This window comes from Heterodontus francisci, chromosome 24, assembly GCF_036365525.1.
Source record: "Heterodontus francisci isolate sHetFra1 chromosome 24, sHetFra1.hap1, whole genome shotgun sequence".
In the NCBI taxonomy this organism is placed as follows: domain Eukaryota; kingdom Metazoa; phylum Chordata; class Chondrichthyes; order Heterodontiformes; family Heterodontidae; genus Heterodontus; species Heterodontus francisci.
Window position 1 is genome coordinate 26,739,441 of NC_090394.1, and position 7,939 is coordinate 26,747,379.

General features: G+C 41.3%; 1 pseudogene; it reads left to right on the top strand.

Annotated features, from left to right (window-relative positions):
• The first annotated feature begins 1,321 nt into the window (after nt 1–1,321).
• Nucleotides 1,322–2,854, top strand: LOC137383602 (UDP-glucuronosyltransferase 2C1 pseudogene; annotated as a pseudogene).
• Nucleotides 2,855–7,939: the final 5,085 nt, after the last annotated feature.

Genomic DNA, 7,939 nt, shown 5'->3' on the forward strand with positions numbered 1-7,939 from the left:
ACTGATTATTTTTTAAAAAGCTAAAAACAGAACTGGAGCTTCAAAGAGGAGAAATATCAGCAGCTGAGCTTAGAGCTTATCCCAATAGGTGGACTGAAGACAGAGCCGAGCCAACACCTTTAACACCCCCAGGAGTGTCGCAGTCAAACAAGGACAGACTTATGAGCAAAAATAGTGGTGCATAGCAGAAGATACACTAATGGCTCAAGCTACCCAGGGAGGTAACAGAGGAGGCTCGGATATGGTAAGGGGGAAGCAGGCAACCCAAGGATTGCGAATATAGATAAGTTTGATAGCTTGATATTAAGAAATGCAAGTCTAAAGAGATATACTTACACTAGAGGTCAATGAGAGTCAGGAAGTGGACACAGGGTGTGAGAGATATACAGCACTAATAGTGTGCACTATGATCCATTTTACAAACATATTGAAGCCACACAAATTTAGAGGAGAAATACATGCTTTATTCACGATAAAGATGGACCTTTTTAAAGAAGTAAATTGACATTAAAAGTAAATATTCTTCCCAGAACAACCACACCTCCTGTGCAGAACATAGACTGGAGTAACCCCTGTAATTTTGCTCGCTCTTTCAGGGAGCCAGCACAGGCACGATAGGCCAAATGGCCTCTTCTGTGCAAATAACAATCTCAACATTGAAAAGTCCAACCACACCGCCACCTTTTGCCAGTTCAGACACGACAATGAGGTACCCCCTCAAGAGTAGGCTTCCCTGCAAGGCAATGTTTGATGAAATGTGCGCCCCTTGTGGTGAATGCAATTTGTAACACATTTCTGACATTTGCAACAATTTTATTTGTATTTCAATCTTTGCAACAGATGAGCTTTGAGTTACATATTGTAAGTGTATTCATTCAAAATTAACTGCCCACCTCCTCATTGGTCCCGAAGTTAAGCTGTTGACCTCAGTCTAACTTTGACTGTTGCTTCATGTGTCAAATTAAAAATAAACCCATTTCGATTGAACGTGCTACACACACACAATATTTCTTTACTGCGTTCGAGCTGAAGAACCCGGCTTCAATTTATAAAACAGTTCGTGCAAATATTTCTTAAAAGAGCATAGAACAAGGAGGCGTGAATCTGGAGTGGAACCAATCATCTCTATTGGGTGTTGCCAGTGATAAACATGTGGGGGAAGGGACATTGAAAACTTAAACAGTGCAGCTTTCAGCATTGAGACTCAACACCTTTCATTATTGCTTTAGATTCATGACGGAAAATGACAATAAAAAGCAGAGCAGCTTTTCCAACATTTCTTTTGTGTTCTGTGATGTTATTTTCTGCAAGGAACACCGGCATGGAAGCAGCCAAGATCTTTTGTGTTCCCACAGATGGGAGCCATTGGTTGCTCATGAAAACCCTGCTCTTGGAGCTGGTGGAGAGGAAGCATGAAGTGACAGTGCTGAGGACAAGCGACTTCTCCAGTGTTGAAGAAACCTCCGAAGATTTCATCCTGGAAACCATCCACCTGCCCTCAGGTCAGTCCCGTAAAATACTCAGTATGAAAGAATTCCATGACTTTATCTTCAACTCAGTCTATACTGAAGATGGTTTCCTATCCGGCATCTCAGCTGTCTGGCGGTGCTTCAGCTTATTTTCTCTGAGTACTGAGGCGGTAATTCCAGTCATTAAGGTAATATTCGAGAATCCTGCATTGCTGGAACGATTGAAAGCTGCAGATTTTGATCTGGTTTTAGCCGACCCTTATAATGCAGCTGGTGTTATGTTGGCTCATTTCCTTGATATCCCAATAGTGCTCTTTGGCAGATGGATGGTAGCTGGAGACCTCCACTTTAATACAGCTCCATCGCCACTTTCCTACGTCCCTATGCTAAATTCACGCTTGACGGACAGAATGGTGTTTTTAGACAGATTGATGAATGTTCTTCTATATGGTTTGTCTAATTTCATGGGCAGCTTCTATATATACCCAGCATACAATAAACTGTGTCAGCTTTATCTCAAAAGTGACATTACAATGAAAGAACTTTACCAACAGGCAGATATCTACTTAATGAAGGTTGACTTTGTCCTTGAATTCCCAAGGCCGACCATGCCGAACCTGGTCTACATTGGGGGTTTTCAGTGCAGCCCAGGCAAGCCCCTCTCTCCTGATCTGCAGCAATTCATGGACAGCTCTGGTGAGGATGGTGTAGTGATCTTCTCCTTAGGAAGTTTTGTAACCATACTTCCTCCAGCAGTGGCCACTGAAGTGGCAGCAGGTTTGGCTCAGCTCCCTCAGAAGGTAATCTGGCGATATATTGGAGATGTGCCCTCCACAATAGGAAACAACACCAAAATAATGAACTGGCTTCCTCAAAATGAGCTGCTGAGTCACCCGAAGACAAAAGCTTTCATCACCCATGGTGGTGAAAATGGGGTTTATGAGGCCATCTATCATGGCGTCCCCATGGTTGGCATCCCAATCTTTGCCGATCAGTATGATAACCTGTTGCGTCTCAAAGTACAAGGAGTTGCGATCATATTGGACTTGGCTTATTTGAAGAGGGAACTTGTATATGAGGCTGTGAAGACTGTCATAGAAAACCCTTCTTACCAAGAGAACATGAAGCGTATGTCTGCCTTACATAGAGATGTACCACTGGCCCCAAAAGAACTTGCTGTTTTCTGGATTGAGTACACAATAAAACACAGAGGTGCTTCTCATTTAAGAGCTGTAGGCAATGAATTACCATTTTATCAGTACTACTTACTGGATGTAATTGCCATCATTATAATTGTACTGGTGTTTTTCTTTTATCTTGTCTATAAAATAGTAAAAGCATTGCTTGTCAAAATATGCTTAGGGAGGAAGAAAAAAAAGGATTAGATTAAAGCCAAAAGAATGATTCTAAGTTAGAGTAAGGGCTCATTGATAATTGGCAGCCCCTTTTACACTGAACTGGTTTTTCTGCTCTACTTTCAAACGCTAAGCACTCAAATTTGCTACAATTCCTTTAACCAGCTGTCACATACTATGTGCCATAATCCTATTACCAAGCCTCTCATCACCTTATCAAAGACGTTTTGAAAATGTCCTTACTCAATCATGTCAGTGAAATGCCCAACACATGGCTTGAATTGTTCTTAAAATGTCATTAATGATAATCCTGCTGAACTCTGGGAAAACAAATAGCAATGCTAAGAATTGTGGGTACTTCAAGATAGCCCTGCACATTGTGAGGGGAGGAAGAATAAAGATCTCTCACTGAAGTTTTCATTCCAATTAATGGTGACTGGATAAAAAAACAAGTTTATCAAGGATGAGTGAAGGATTATGATACTCGGGCTAAAAGGGTTAAATTATGAAAAAAATTATGCATTGACTAGACTTTTATTTCCTCTAGTGTAGAAGATTAAGGGGAGATATAACTGAGGTGTTTTAAAATGATTAAAGGACTGGATCTGGTAAATAGAGACAGACTACTTCCTCTGCTGGAGGAGTCCACAACAAATGCTATAACCTTAAAACTAGAGCTAGACCATTCAAGAGATGACGTCAGGAAGCACTTCCTTACACAAAGGAGAGTGGAAATCTGGAACTTTTTCCCCAAAATGCCATTGTGGCTGCGGTCAGTGGAAGATTTCAAAACTGAAATTGATAGATTTTTGTCAGGTAAGGGTTTTAAAGATTTAAGGATTCAAGGTGATTAAATGGATTTGAGACACAGAGTCTGCCAGAATGGTAGAACAGGCTCAAGGGCTGAATGGTCTACTCCTGCTCCTATCTTGCAATTATAAGCATAAATATGAAAAGAGACTCCAGAAATAATGCTGAGGGATCTGATTCTTAAACAAGATATTTTATTATTATGAAAAATGCAGTGTTGCAGCTAAAGGGTTAATTTGACCTTTTCTTTAATTCCTTGGGGAATTGAGAATTTATTCTTTATAAGTGCTTGATGCACTAAACTGCTGTATTTGTCACCAAATAAGGGAATCCAGTAACAAAATGTATGGCAAGAATTGGCTGAAAAATAAATGTAAATAATTTGTTATTCAAATTTATTAAAAGATGGTGCTTTTAACACAAAAAATATACAAACTGGGTGGTTTTAGTTTAATAAAAAAAAGTCAACAGATGAAAGTCTCCGCCGAACAAAGGCGGTGGAGGGGTGCTACCACCACCCAGTAAACGGCACCTGGAACAAGCAGAGATCAGCAGCCGCCAGCCTCTCAATCCGGTGCCGGGGAGGAGGGCGTGTCGCAGTCAGAAGAAATCAAATCACCTTTAAAAGTATAAGAAGGAAAAGATCAGAGGAAGATTATAGGTGATCATAGAAGCTTATAAACTGCATGAGCCAGAGATGAGCAAATAACTCAGTGGGAATTAAATTGGGCCATTAAGCACATTGGACCATATTGTTCAGGTTCCAGCTGGCAGGCAGGAAGAGCGTACACACCTTCAACCAGAAGTACGCCCTCCACCATAGCGCATAAGGACAAGTGACAGGTGTCCATTAGCCAGGCCTAAAACAACTGTTAGACCCTTTACACATGCAAATAAGGGGCCGAATGCCTGCTTCAGGTTCTTGTTCCAACATTGGATTTCCCTTAGGCAGCCTTGTCTTGTGTGCAAAAGTGTTAATTGTGTGAGTACAGAGGGAAGGTTCGTCATACTGAGAGAACTATCACCAGAGCAGGCAGAAGGCTCGACAGTAAACTGGTCATTTAATATAACTGATAGACTTGCTACTCAATGAAATTAACTTGTTAGTGATACACTAAATTGTGGGAGCACCTCCATCACATGGACTGCAGCTGTTCAAAAAGAAAAAACTCATCACCACCTTCTCAAAGGCAAATAGGGAAGGGAATAAATGTCACCCTTACTAGTGATGCCCACATCTCAAGAATGAGAAAACCCAACAAAGAGTCAAATCTAAATTAATCTGGTTAACTTTATCGATCTGGGACATTGTATACAATATCAACTTATAATAAGAGCCCAGCAATACTGATTTCATGTGATATACTTCAAATGTCTTTGTAACTTTAGATATTAATTCTATAATTAAATTGTACCTGGCTTGATATTGCTGTTCAACTTTGTGATATTAATTGAATTGTTCAATCTGTATAATATCCTAAGTGAATTCATTTTAAAAAATCATGATTTGATTTCCTTTATAACTTGACAAGAAATTAAAGCATTTCATACAATCGGAACCAGGAAATGTAAGTCAGTTTAGTGAGCCAAATTTAGGGATGCAGTACTTTCTTCGACAGGGAGAGAGTTTATTGCATTTGGTAGTGGCATCATGCTGGAGGTGGCGGAAATGGCGGAGGATGATCCATTGAATACGGAGGTTGGTGGAGTGGAAGGTGAGGCCAATGGGAAGCCTATCATGGTTCTGGGAGGCAGGGGGAGGGGAAGGGGTGATAAAAAGGAAGACATATCAGAAACGCGAGGATGGAAAGTTTATTGTCCAAATAGATGTGACGGAGAAACTGGGAGAAGTGTAGTCCAGGTAGCTGTGGGAGTCCTTGGGCTTATAGTGAATATCGGTAGGTAGTCTATCCCCAGAAATGTAAACAGAGAAGTCGAGGAAGGGAAGAGTCGGAGATGGATTGTGTGAAGGTGAGAGAAGAGTGGAAATTGGAAACAAAGTCAATGAAATCTTCCTGTTCAGGATGAGAGCAGGAAATGGCACCAATACAATCATCAATGTACCAGAAGAGGTGAGGGAGGGGACCTGAGTAAGATCGATGATTCCCCCCACCATGGTTAACGGGGTCTGATCTATTCTATACACTTCTGCTCTCCCCTTTTTTTCCATTTCCTTTGAACACTTCAATTTCTTGGTTATAAACATATTTGATTTGATTAGACTTGATGGGCTGAATGGCCTCATTCTGTGCCATAATAAACTCTTTAAAAAAAAAACTGTTTAACTGAAAGTCAAGAATCATCCAAGCTGATAATAATGAGCCTGCTTGTTTTCCAGTTGGTCTGGGAAGGTGGTGCACTGCGAGGATGGACATGTCAGGTAACCAATGACAGAAGTGTGGAGGCAAGAGGTCATGTGATGAAACATCCAGTAATACATCCAATCAGAGTTGGCAACTCTAGCTGGGCCTGCATTCTGTGTTTTGCTTCCGAATGCAGTCTAACTAATGGTCCTTAAAGAGACCATTAGAGACCGCCACCAAAAAGGTACTTACAGATTTTAAAATGTAGATTTATGTGGAGCTGGGGGGAGCAGGAGCACTCCTCCTGTCTCTATGAAACTCCCGAAGATTGCAGTTAGCCTGAAATTGCCCCTCTCGCATTGTCCTCCTCTCTATCCCATCCTATTCCAGAACCTACCTGACAGCAAGGGCTGATGAGGCAGCCATGCTCATATTAGTCATCATCATCAAGCTGTCTCTGGACACGAGTGCCGTTCGCAGCTCACCCGCAGTCTGCTGAAGAGGCGTAAGGCTCCATTTTGGGTGAGGCCTGTGTCACGGCTCAAATAAGACCAGACCATGTTCTAGTTCCAGGAGTATTACCTAGAATATTTTACCTTGAGGACAGGACTGAGCTCAGGTGATGAAATGATTCTCCAAATGGCTAACGTAGTGGCCAAGTCCTCATAAAACACTGTAAGACAACCGATGACTCTGTGGCACAATTGGCCGATGATATACACTGTCTCTCCAAGTAAGTAGCTGAGATACAGCAGGAAATGAGGAATCACAACTCCCTTTGAATGTCCCACCTCCATTTCAAATGGACAATCTAACCTGGTGATTATCAAGCACAGACAAGTTGACAAATTTGATGGAAGGACCACAATCATTGCACGAGGGCGGGGAGTCACTCCAATTGGGCCCCTGGTGACCTGTGCACCTCCACTCGAATCAACCAGAATTGATAAACCTTATCAGTGGGCCCCACCCTTTCCCACAAACAGCCATCTCTTTTTCCATGCCTTGCACCCTGCGGAAGCCTGTCATGTGGGTGAAGTCCTCTCGTTCTATTTTGCTCTGTCCATGGGGAAGGAGATGAAGATGTTCCCCCTGGTGTAGAGAGCTTCTGTGTCCTCCTAGATACAGCAGTGGACTGCTAACTGGGATATGCCACCTGCTGCAGCCAATGCCTCTTTTTTAAAGAATAATTTTAATTGCTTTATTTCCAATAGATTCCAGTTTTGGCAGCACCATCTTTTCTTTTAGTAACGTAAGTGGTATAACAGGTTCAAGATTGCTTTTTAAATCAGTGGTTCAGCAAGAAGAAACAATGCTGGATATAGGTCTGGGAAATTAATTGGTGTAAGTTGATAATACAAGGGTTGTGGAACACCTAGGAAACAGGAACCACAACATAATTAAGGGAATAATCAACGGCAAAGGCACTTGACGAGAAAATGAAAACTTATCCAATATTTCTAGTCCGTACTCCTGTTTGAACATTTTGCATTGTTCCCTGGATTTGTCCTTTCTACCATCTTTTTCTTTTCATTTTCTCTGGGTTAATTCCATTTCAATTGCTCGAAACTGGATAAGTTTTCATTTTCTAGTCAAGTACCTTTGCCTTTGATTGTCCCCTTAGTTATGTTGTGGTTGCTGTTTCCTAGGTGTTCCACAACCCTTGTATTATCAACTTACACCAATTCATTTCCCAGACCTATATCCAGCATTGTTTCTTCTTGTTGAACCACTGATTTAAAAAGCAATCTTGAACCTGTTATACCACTTACATTACTCTAACCCAGTTTTTCATTGGATATTTAAAGTCACCCTTTTTAGGGTACTGTTATTCCTGCAGTTTTTCTGACTTGTCTACATATATCTTCATCTACCTCCTTTACAATAATATATTCTTTGTGGTAGGAGATAGTTTTTACTATGTTCTTATCTTACCTATCTCTATCAACTCCTCCAGCCTTACAACCCTCCGAGATTTCTGCGCTCCACCAATTCTGGCACC